The sequence below is a fragment of the Teleopsis dalmanni genome, chromosome 2 (genome assembly GCF_002237135.1).
Source record: "Teleopsis dalmanni isolate 2A chromosome 2, ASM223713v2, whole genome shotgun sequence".
Taxonomy (NCBI): domain Eukaryota; kingdom Metazoa; phylum Arthropoda; class Insecta; order Diptera; family Diopsidae; genus Teleopsis; species Teleopsis dalmanni.
This window is the reverse complement of record NC_051847.1, coordinates 151188327-151200463: the sequence shown is the minus strand read 5'-3', so window position 1 is coordinate 151200463 and position 12137 is coordinate 151188327. Positions and strand designations below refer to the sequence as shown.

The window sequence follows — 12137 nt, the reverse complement described above, 5'->3', positions numbered from 1 at the left end:
AAACTTGAAATAATAAAGTTTTATAGTACACAAAAAAGAATTTCTGCTAAAATCTCAATTATTAAAATCCGGAAAAACAAGGACCAGAGGAAGAAAATTAAATATTAATGGCAAAAAATATTAAAATTGATAGAATACATCCATTTTTTCAAGTTCTACAGCATACCATATATAATATTTACACTATACCATTTTAGTGCTTTAACGAAGCATGTTGAAGAACTTGTGGCCTAATGTTTATTTTGTTTAGAACACAATGCAGCTACTATTTTTTTTTATAGTAAAACGGAGAACAAAATCAAGAAGAGTGTTTTTATGTTAAATTATAACATTTCTGTGCAAAAACTTTATTTAAAAAATATTCTTTGTTATTAAATTAAAAATTAAATTAATTATTAGTAATGTCAATGCTGACATGGCATTAAATTAGAATGTAAGGTAGTGTATAGTATTGATCAGATTCAAGCTACCCGTTGTTTATAATGTAAATAGTTGTAGCAATAAAAAATAAAAATAAAAACAAATTATTAATAATTGAAAATTGATTGCTTTTTGAGATATATAATGTCTTTTGTCCAAACCATAAGCCAAAAATTCACCTCGGAAGGGCAAAATATTTTGAAATATAATGCTGCTTCGATTATATTTTCGTTCACCATACAATGTGATGTAATGTCGCATAAATAATGAATACACATATCTCTACATATAGTCCTTCGAATCACATCTTCAGCACTAATAGTTTACCGTTGACTATGTAAATATCTTAGGCTTATTTAGTGTTGCAAAATGGCCCAACTAAATCTCAACAAATCTTAATCTGCTATAGTTTTCAAAATAATGGCTCTGGGAAGGCTTTTCAAGGTATCATGGTACATAGAGGATAGAGCCCTGAAATTATTTACGAAAACTGACAGACTTACCAAAACCGCGTTATCGAATTTCAGAATAGTTACTCCTCGGGGAAGGTATGCAGACCTGAAGTCAATTATGGCTTAGTCTGAAGAAGTAATAAACAATAATCCAGTCAAGGCATAAGAGGAGTTTTGAGGAAACCTCGCAGTTAATAGAGAGTAAAAGTGCTCAGATGCACTGACTTAACTAGCTCCAATATAATAATTAAAAAAAATTTTGCGCATTATAGAAGTCAATGTAGTCGTTATAGAAGTCAACCGCAAGTAGCTATTGGTGGATCCCTCTAATAGCTCATAACAGCTATTGGTGGATCTCTTTTATGAACACATAAGTTTACGGTTCGAAGTGAATAATATTCACACCGTAGTGGAACACAAACAATTTCTCAGCTGATCATATCGAAAAGAATCATAGAATCAGTATTTGTTCAATTTGTTCAAATATCCAAAATAAGCAATAATTCAAATATGTTAAAACAAAAACTAAGTTCGATAGAGTACTTCCACGAACGCTTCAAACTATGGAAAATCTTCAGTTCTCATAAGAACTTTCGCAATTCCTAAATAAATAAAATAATTGGCTTAATCTAACAGAAATATCTTTAAATTAGTCATAACAAGTCAGTTATCATTGTTTGTGATGATTTCTATGATCGTAACGGTACATTGTTGTTGTTGTAGAAATCCGTGAAGATCTTCATAGTTATAAAGATAACATGAATAGAATTATAAATACGTATACATGGGTTGCGATGTAGTTAGGTAAAGGAAATGAGAAAGAGGCGGTGATTGTTTAATAAACGAAAGTGTATTGAAGATGGGTGGTTAATTGTTGTCAACCTGAATCAAGGAGAAAAAACTCAGTCTCAAAGGAAACTATTTCACGGTACATTGTCGCACTATAATGGTGTTGATCATGGTATCAAGGTTAAAGTGAATATATAGAACGAAAAGAATTTTAGAAGGTGTTCTTAAAGTTGGTTAAAGAGAGGTTAGATGTTTCAACAAGAATCTCCATCGTTATTGAAAGCAAACATTAGAAACGAATGTGAGTACCATTCCATATTTTATTTTAATTGCAGATTGGCTTTCGTGGTTGGTAACATAGATGAAGACCGATTGTTTTTTTTTATATTGACAATTTGATTGAAAATTCCTCAGAAAAAATTAATTTTGAATCACTGAATGAATTTAAGTGGAAGAATGTGTTTGATATCAAAAGATATTTAATGCACTGATGGATAATTTTATGCATAATTGGTCTATAATTTAAACTTTCTGGTTTAGCTGCTGTTCAGATATTGCCAGATACTGCTGACCTGCTTCCATACGATTTTCTTTGTTTGAGCAAGATTTGAGCGCAGTCTGTTATTTAGGGTTTCTACATCTATTGTTTTTGCACTTGAACTATTTAGTGTTCTGTGATGTTTACTGTGATGCGATTTTACAGAATTCGCCACGTGTTTAAAGCGCCATTTTAAATATTAACGACTAGCCTATTATTATATTATGTCAAAACCTATTATTATATTTTGAAATAGTAAAATATTTTCGAAATATGAATTAATCATATACATGTATTTTTAAATTTAAATACAATATTGAACACTATTGAATGACGATACCGCCGTGCAAGATCTCCAATGTTAACCTTATCATTGATAAATATAACAGCATACCTACATCCTTTATCCACAAAAGTATGTACAAATACATTGAATTGGAGAATTAAATTGAATTTTTTCTAAATTTAAAGTATTATTTTAAATTCAATTTGGGTACATAATTAAATGCTAGAATATATTATATACCAGAATATACAAAGAATAGAAGTTCCCATAACAAAAATGTAGTGCAGGCAACTAAAATATAATTTGGAAGTACTTTATTGTGGCTGTCATTAACAATGCAAACAACGTCAAATAAAAATACAAAGCAACACCATGCAAAATGCACTTTACATAATGCAACTTGCAATGTGGAACGTGCAATGTGCAACATGGCAATTATTTGTTAAGTGGCAAGTGTGTGTGCACTAATCAACGCAATATAACGCAAGCAACGCACTGCACAACGAGTAGAGACCGGCAGGCCGGTGGACCGGCAGACGGACAGACAATGGCATGAATGCACAAGCAGACACGGATGGAACCAATCTATGATAAAGTCAATGCTGCCGCCAACGTTGTTGGTGCGAGTACTAGTGCGGCATGCCGTGTTTTATTGTGCCATATGATGACGACACTGATGTGATGGGAAGCGATAACAACAATCAAGCAACATTTGTCCATGAGTGCACGGATAGCAAGCAGGCGGTCTGTTGATCAGCCGATAAAAGAGTACCAAATAATTTATTTGTATGCGAGTGAGTATCTGAGAGGTTGCAACCGTGGCAGACAAAGCCATCTATAAGGCTGCACCCTTTGTACGATATTTATTTAAAAAATATTTTTATGTGTAATTTTAACAATTTTGTGTAGATTGTATTTAGTAACTAATTTTGTGCAGTCACTAAAAGAAGGGTCGTTCGGTCGACTAGCATGCACAGTTTAAAGAAAATTTCTATAATTTGATGGCATTGTTAATAATTGCGGAAGTTCATACAAGGTTCATGCTTACTTTTTTTCAGTAATTACTTTTTTTTATTAAAGTTAAGGCATTCGTGTTGCTAGAGGGGTAGAACTTGAGTACCACAACTACCGTTAATTGCTTAAAATTTTCATTATTTATTTTATTTTCCAACTGAAGGCATTAGATTCGATTTGATTTGATTTCATTGCTAGCAGGATTTTTTCCTATTTAGCCCTATTCAGCTCAGCTCAACTTAGTTCATTTCAGTTCGGTTTGGCTGAGTTTGGTTGGGTTTTATTCAATTTAAATCTTTTGTACTCGTCTAACTAAAAAATGTTTGTAATTGTTGATTTAGTGTCTTTTCATGTTAAAAAAATATCTCTACTTTTTCTGAGATTTCAACGGAATTGTATGCACGTTCGAACAAAAGTACATAGTATTGTTTGCTCTGCTTTTTACCCATCGTAATTTTATTTTTTACTAAAGATATTTTTTTTGTTATTGGTCTGGCATTCATTGATACTATGTGACAAATGGCTTTGACGTGTATTGAAAATGTCATTATGCAGCGGGTAGCCTTTGCGTTGAGTTTAATGACAGGCAACATATTCGGAAAATAAAAGCATTCAGCCATTCAGCCACTCTGCAAACAAACGTTTCGATGCATGGATATACGAACTACTAAATACCCCGCTGTCTTTCTAGGTTCTTGCTACTTACTTTTTCAGTTCGTATTGCTTTTATTATTTTTTTTTTTTTTGCTTGCTGATTGTGCAATGGATTGTACATATATTAGAGTGCAAACTGTGTGAGCCGACAGCTCCGATCGGGTAATTAAACAATCAATGTGTGAACCTTTTGTCGCTAAAAGAGTCGTTGTCTTTACGGATGGATTAGAGAGTGAGTTCGAGTTACACCTTTCCATACAATATGTATTTAAAATATTTTCCTTAGAAGACCAAAATGATTTATTTTTCAAGAAGTGGAAGAGTGTACACGAATACCCAATCAGCACGTTTTATTACTAAAAAGTTGTACATAAAAATATATTTCTGTGACATGAAAGCATAACTTCAATATTTGCATTATTGTAAATATTTTTTTTTGACAATCAAAAATATAAACTAATCGCAATTGTATGACAACATAATGATTATAATTATGTGATCATAATCATATGATCAGAATTGAATAGTGGTAGTATATGATGTGATCATAAAAATATTTGACTCAGTCATCTTCACATTATTGTGCATTTTTTGGCTTCGAGGCTATTGCTATCGAACTTTCGTATCATGTGATATCATCATTTTTCCAGTCGCTCTCAAAATTTTTTTATATAGCAATACCTCACTATTAATAATATCTATTCTATTATTTATATATATATTTTGTAAAAGCACGACGTATAAAATTTCTTGGCCACATCAGAGAAAAGTTTGATGGCAGCATAGTTAAACGGATGCAGATACGATAATAACATAACTCCAATATAAGAGAAAGATTATGAAATATTGGATTCGTAAACTTAATACTCTTTTGGTATTGCAATTACAAAGGTATGGAGAATGCGTTTTCAATGCTTTTTGTTTTTATAACAGATATTTATTTCACATTCGCAAAGACGCATCAATATCGTGAATTGCCCTTACGTCTATTTTCTTTGCCTTGTTTTTAAGAATGTCTGTAGTATACATGAATAAATTTGATATATTTATTATCATTACTTACTTTTAGTAAATGATTTTTAAAATATTTTACACCTCATATAATGAAATTTTAATCAATATATATGAGGAAGCGTTACGATCAATAGAACACTTTGATGTCTCTCCAAACAACAGGCGTCTATGGTATTCGTTTTTATCAAGAGCGGCATGTGCGGTGAATTTCAAAGAAACCAAAATTAAATATAATTTCATGTGTACGTTTTCAGATACATACTTGTACATCAATAAAAACACATATTTTAGTTAAATCAATGCAATGTATTTTGAGGTACTACAAAGAGTCAAGTGCAGATATATATTGTAATAAAATTTAATTGTGAAATAATAAAAATAACTACGCCGATGGCATAAAATTATAATGCTTTCGGGGGGTTAACTTTGAAAAGCGTGGGATTTCATTTTTCATACTCCATAAATGAAAAGATAAGAGACGCGGGGTATAAGATTAGTGCTTATTTTATATGAATAGAATTGTATGTACTTATTAGTGCTCAGACTCAGATATACAATTCAACACAAATCACCACAAAGTACTAAATGTACTGAGTATTTCGTGCATACAGGAAATTGAAATATTTTCGTTTAGGCATATCCCTGAACTGAAAATTCTGTTTGGGTAAGAAATTAAATTAAGTATGAACATGAAATAAATTAACGCAAAATATGGAATAAAAGAAAAATGCTTAATAATTCAAGTGCACGAAAAAGTGGCGCAAAAACTACTAAAGGAAACATTTAACAGGAAATAATAATAAAATTTATCGGCACGTTGAGCCACTGGCGCTGATGAGTTGTGGAACAGCTGTTGGAGTGCTGTACTGCGTAGGCCAGAAATTGCAATCAAAATGTAATCCATCGAGGCAGGAAACTTACGGCACTTCTGCAAATTTCTGGTTCAGTAATTTAAATTTGAATTTAAAATGTAACAAATGTTCAGTCATCTTTAAGTTATTAAATTGACTTTGTGAATTATATTTTAAATATTGTATATATCTGCTACTAAATCTTATAGAAAGAATAAAGTTATAAATTAAATATACATATATATTATAGTTATCTTGTGTTAAAACATCAACATGCAAATTTTGACGACAAAAAACAACTGGCTCCGGCACACATTAAGAAAACCTTACGAAGAGGTCTGTCATGATGGCCTACAAAGGAATCCTTAAGGCAATAGAAGACTCGGCAGGCCTCTTACTACCTGGAGAAGAACAACCCGGCATGAAACTAATAAATCATTTAACGAATTAAGATATTTATCATTAAACAGAAATATCTGGCGATTCTATGTAAATAGTTTATGTTCCTGATGGAATACGACTTTATAATATATAATATATCTTATCTTAAATACCAAGCTATATTGAATATATAAAATAATTATCTACGCATAGTTAAAATATTACCGTTATAGTATTTAAACTTAATAAATACTATAAAGGTAAAGGCGACTTCATAGTCCCAGCATGTAGAGACTACAAAGTCACTGAACATAAAAATAAAGTCAAGCCGGTGTAGACACCAAATAAATCTTTAAAGAAAGCACAAAACCTATAAATCTCCAAAGAATTTTCTCATATTTTTATATGTAATAATTATCAATAGCGAAACTCAACATGCCATCGAGTTTTTAAAGACATAATTTTTAATTCCGTGATTTTTAAAGACCTTATTATCCTATAAAGTGAAGTTTGGAACCTTATTCAACACTTTCCTCAATTCACTAAAAATACTTGTATCTATATTTCACATTATGTGTACACATTATTGTTTTCATTGAAAAGTAAATAAAGAAGGATGGAAAATAGTTCCATTATATTTGTGACTCAAGTATGACTCGAAGAATGTCAAATGATCTTCGAGAATAATATAGTGTCTATATTATATTAATATATGTTTTTGAGAGACGTCAGAAGGTTATAGTGCCAGTTATGCTGTCGATGTCATGATTACATGGAAAATATTTATAAATTAATATAAATATTTTCATTAGAACTTTAAAAATTCAAATCTAGAGGTTATCATATTTCTATAAACGGTTTTAAAATAAAAATATTTATGGTACATATAATTTGGATAATAAGATATTACGAATAAATTTTCTTTAGTGCACTTCTAGTACTAGTTTATTATTTTGCGACTGTGTCCATGCTTCTGCACAATTTAGAACCAAAGGTATTTTATCGGTCGGTTTAGGGCTATACATCCCTCAGCCTATGAAACTCATAACACCACCTTTTAACAAAAGTCAATATAATTGACAGTCACAATAATCCAACTTTCAGCATCCTAAAAATACAGCGTAATTTGATAAACACAAGCAGTTACAAAGACATCAGATCCATCGTATTATAAAGCCCCGTATTCAGTTATTCTTAGTGTGACTTAAAACTGTCCACAGATAAAATAGAATAAAGGTGCTGATTCATCAACGCAGACATCTGAATATCAATATATATTTTAACAAAAGTTATTCTTCATGTGACCTCCAGAATGTCACTTTTGATAGTGGTGGACCACAGTTTCTTCCTCACCCACAGAGCCATAATCTTGACAAAAGTAATTATAAGGCAGAGTCAGTTTCACAGCAAGTTTTTCTATTACGCAATGGTCCATTGGCACCGATATCGTAGTACTGAGGAGGTTACGGCTTAGTTGAAGCAGCTAGCTGATACGCTTTGTTTCTAGTTTAGATAATATCAATCTGGAGATCTGACAAGAGAAGTACATCTACATAAAATGTTTACTAGGTTGAAATTTATTTTTTGTAAGTTTTTTAATATAAAAAGCGATTTGAAAGCGATAAGAAAGCGATTGTTATTTCTTATTAATTATTTGATTATTAAAGTACAATATCAATTTCTAAGTGATTGTAATGACCTTTATCTTAAATTTTAGTTTCAAATCCATTCTGATTATTGCAAGGTTATTTTTTGGGTTAACTTCACAGCATTGTCTGTCACTTTCTCTTCTTAAATGATTTTCTAAGAAGGATATGAGTGATTTCTTTCTTCAAATCTTCTGAGTTGTTTAGAATGATAATATATCGTCTCATATTTGATCTCATACGCATGTTTAAATGCAGTTCATCTGCTTTGCAATAATTTTGCAAAAATTGAAAATAAAATGCAATGATGAATGGCAGATAAGCAGGAGGCGTATCTGTGCAATTTTACATGCTGTTTTTGATGTTACCTTTTTCCTGTTGGTAAATTATCGATAAAAGGAAGTTTGTTATGTGGATGTCTGATGCAACAACAGCAAAGTGCGGCACTTTTTGAGCACGCATACCACTTTTTTTAGGGTATGAAAATATATGGAACACCATTTATTTTGTTTAAGACTTTTATGCATTGTTAAATACGAGCAGAAGGCGAAATACACAAAAAATAAAAAAATTAAATATGCAAATGTAAACAAACAGGAAATAAAATAACTGAAAAAAGGAACTCAATTGCACCATGGAAAGTGTAAATACACATAACTACAAGATACAAAATATGTTGCACCTTTCATTTGAGAATTGCACGCATTTGCCATAAATTCTACAATATCATTTGGTTTTTTGCATACTCATATCTATTGAAGTCCCTTAAGGTGCATTACAAATACACTTTAGATATGCCTGAATGCATAATTAGTCCATTAGATCTTTTCTTAAAGAAACTAAGTATAAATAAAAGACAATTGTGTATTCTCACAATGGGCCCGTACTTAAGTAACTCTGAGGAATGCAGAAATATGCTAATTGCAAACACGATTTATGGGCATTTGTGCAAATAAAAGATTTTTCTGTGTCTATTTATGCACACATTTAACAAATTATGTACCGGATTTTATGGAAGTAACTGGTCTTCTTAGTTATCATATGAGCTATTTTACTTTTTACTAAATAAAAGTATTTTTTGTTACAAATTCTGATAAGAATTGGCAGAAGGATTCACTGTTTATAGTTAAAATGTATTATTTTATGAAACGCATAATAATTTTAATCGAGCAACGATATTCATACCATAAAATGACTTTAGTAACTTAGAGAACTGTCTTCCTTTCATTCTTACAAAAATACTGAATATAATCGGATTGTAGCTGCAGTTGTAGTCTTTGAATTTTAATAATTAATTAATTTATTAATATTTCAATATTACATCAATCATAAAACTATTAACTATTGTGGGAAAAAATCACATGAATATCATTAATTTGTCATCTTGAATTTGTTGTATCTACCAAGGCATCAGTTTAAACAGCTCATATTTGCCAGCAATTTTTTTTCTTTCAGTAAAAGAAAATCTGTATATATACTCTAACCCTTGTGGCATTCAGTTATTTTTTAGATTTTTACAGTAGCTGCAGTAATAAAAAAAATTTCATATGGGAACAGATCTATTCAACATAATACGTTATTAAAACTATTTATTAACCTTAGAAAAGGTTATACCAGCGAGCCTGGGGAATCCCTTAAGACCTTTGGCTCATTGTGTTGCCCTGTAAAAGTTAGAAATTTAATTACCATTACTTTCTTACCCTTACTGTTGGTTTATGTAGTGGTCCCTTTTTGCAGTATGAAAAGTGTTAATAATTATTAATCGATTACAAATATTGATACATTTTTTCTCTCATAATTATTATTTATTTAGTCTTTATATTATAAGGATACTTTCCATAACTTCACAAACGTAAATTTGTTAAATATTGTAGCAATTTCTTGAGTTTTCCTGCTTTTTTACTAATGGCTAGCACTTATAAAGCTCTTACGACTTTAAGACCAAGTAGCTCTTGGTACTAAAAAATAAATTATAGATAACTTATGCATATTAAACAAAACAAACAGATGAATATCGAAAACAGATAAATTGTTCCTTCTCAAAATTAATGGAGGCCTTCATTCTATTTAATCGGAGATCTCTTAAAACAAATTCTTGACTGAAAACAGTATGAATTAGATTTGTTAACTTTATGTCACAATGGCTATAGACTAATAGACTAAATTGGTCATATGAAATTCTCAACAGTTCTATACTTAGAAATGAATGATACAACTAATAATGTCTATGTATATAATTGTCTATGTATTTGTGCTGGTCGTTGTCTAAATATAAATGTTGGGATAGTTTTATAAAAACAATAAAAGCAAATAGGACGTAAGAGTATATTCAGTTGTTTAAAAGCGTTTCCACAGATAGACAGTTAGACAGATAGACACTTTGTAATGAATAGTGGTTTTATAAGGTTAGCATTCTCTTTAGATATGTGAACTCTCAAATTATGACAAAATTGCCTGATGGAAATATTCAAATTGTGATAATGTTAGATGGTAAATACTAGGAGGCGCCAGAGATTTTCACTTTAAAAGATTTTATCATATCACAAAAGAGGTTAAAAGGCTCTTTGACTCAAAGGCTTAAAGCGTATAAATATCCTGCGTCGTCTTAATGAAATGAGAGTACAGGACCAAGTAGCGCTTGGTACAGTCATTAAGTTTGTCTACTAAATTAGCAATGATTGGCTAAAAAGTTTGAAATTATTATTCAGGAACCCACACCGAATTTGTAAAAAAAACAATAGAAAATTTAGACCTCATTTCGACTTAATTCCTTTTATCAGTAAACAATTGTTCTATATTTAATTTCCACACTAAAAATAGGTTTATGGAAAGTTGATACCACAGTTGATGATGATGAAAATCTTTTGTAAAATATTTGTATATAAATTTTTTTCATCCATTTGTTTAGAACTATTCATCCAATCGTATAATATATCTCAACTCAGTTTTTCTGCTGTTTTAAATTTCTATCCATTAATTTAATGCCTTACGTTTTCAAGAATTTTAACCCAGATTTTGATATATCAATTTTTTATTTAATTTATATATAACAGATAAAAATGGTTGACCACAAATGTTTACTAAGAGATTTTATTTAAATGCACACCTACTCGAGATTTTTTACCTATAAATCAAGCCCTCATTTAAATTCTTGTCTTTTGTTGGCTTGCGTTATTTCACTTTCAAAATAAATAATACAATAATTTAGCACATTTTTATTTATTTATTTACATTGGTTTCTTCTGTTGAAATATGGAAGTAATTTATTTATATTTTGCAATTTTTAACATTGCAAATTTAGCTCTTTGTGACTTTTTTTTGTATTGATTTAAAATTTTGAAATTTTTTGTTTGATTTATTGGGAGCTTTTGTGTGCGGCGTATTGGAAGCAGTTGAATGCAATAAATAATTGCGAAATGAAAGAAAGTTGTTTAAATAACGAAATTGTCTTATATGTTTTGTATAAATACATTTATCGCTAAAAAAATATAAATACAATGATTTTTACTTTTCATTTTAACGATACAATGAAAAATGTTTGACAAGCGCTCGAATTAGCCGCGTCAATGGCACGAAAATCGGCGCAGATCGGCGGTAATTTGCTATTGAATAATTACAATTTGTTTATATAAATTGTAATTTATTGACTTTACTACAGAGAGCTACCTATATATGGCAACAGCATTTATAAGCGATGCGACTACAAAGGCTAAAAAAAATCTTTTAAAATGCACAAGTAATAATGTGAATAAAATAATTATATCTTTACTCTGTAAACAACATTCTTTTAATAGGTTAGTTCTTTAGAATGAAATCATAACGTATGACTACTGTGCCGATTCCATATTTGAGGTTATCCAACGCTAGACATATGTAAATGGTGTTGGACACCATTTACCTCTTAACCATTGATTAACATATCATTATTTAGAAACTTAAATGTCGAGCAAGGCTATTTTTTTGACACTTCAGAAAATAGTAAGAAATCAGAAAATTCTTTGCTTTGATGCATAGGTTTTGAGATTTTCTCTTACACTTTCACGTATATTCTGTAATATTATTTGTCCGTTTCTATGAAAGTCAGTATAGAAT

General features: G+C 30.3%; 1 protein-coding gene across 5 annotated transcripts in view; it reads right to left on the bottom strand.

The window, feature by feature from the left end:
* Positions 1-12137, bottom strand: part of LOC119679305 (mpv17-like protein) — a 479294-nt gene that overhangs the window by 5417 nt on the left and 461740 nt on the right. The window contains exons 1-2 of one of the 5 annotated variants that reach the window (XM_038091574.1): positions 5593-5603; positions 3606-3610 (exon numbers count right to left, since the gene is read on the bottom strand). The exons of the other annotated variants lie outside the window; for them this stretch is intronic. The gene's annotated coding sequence lies outside the window, so the exon portion shown is untranslated. Of the gene's footprint in view, positions 1-3605; positions 3611-5592; positions 5604-12137 lie in introns of those variants that run through there. 5 annotated transcript variants of the gene reach the window in all.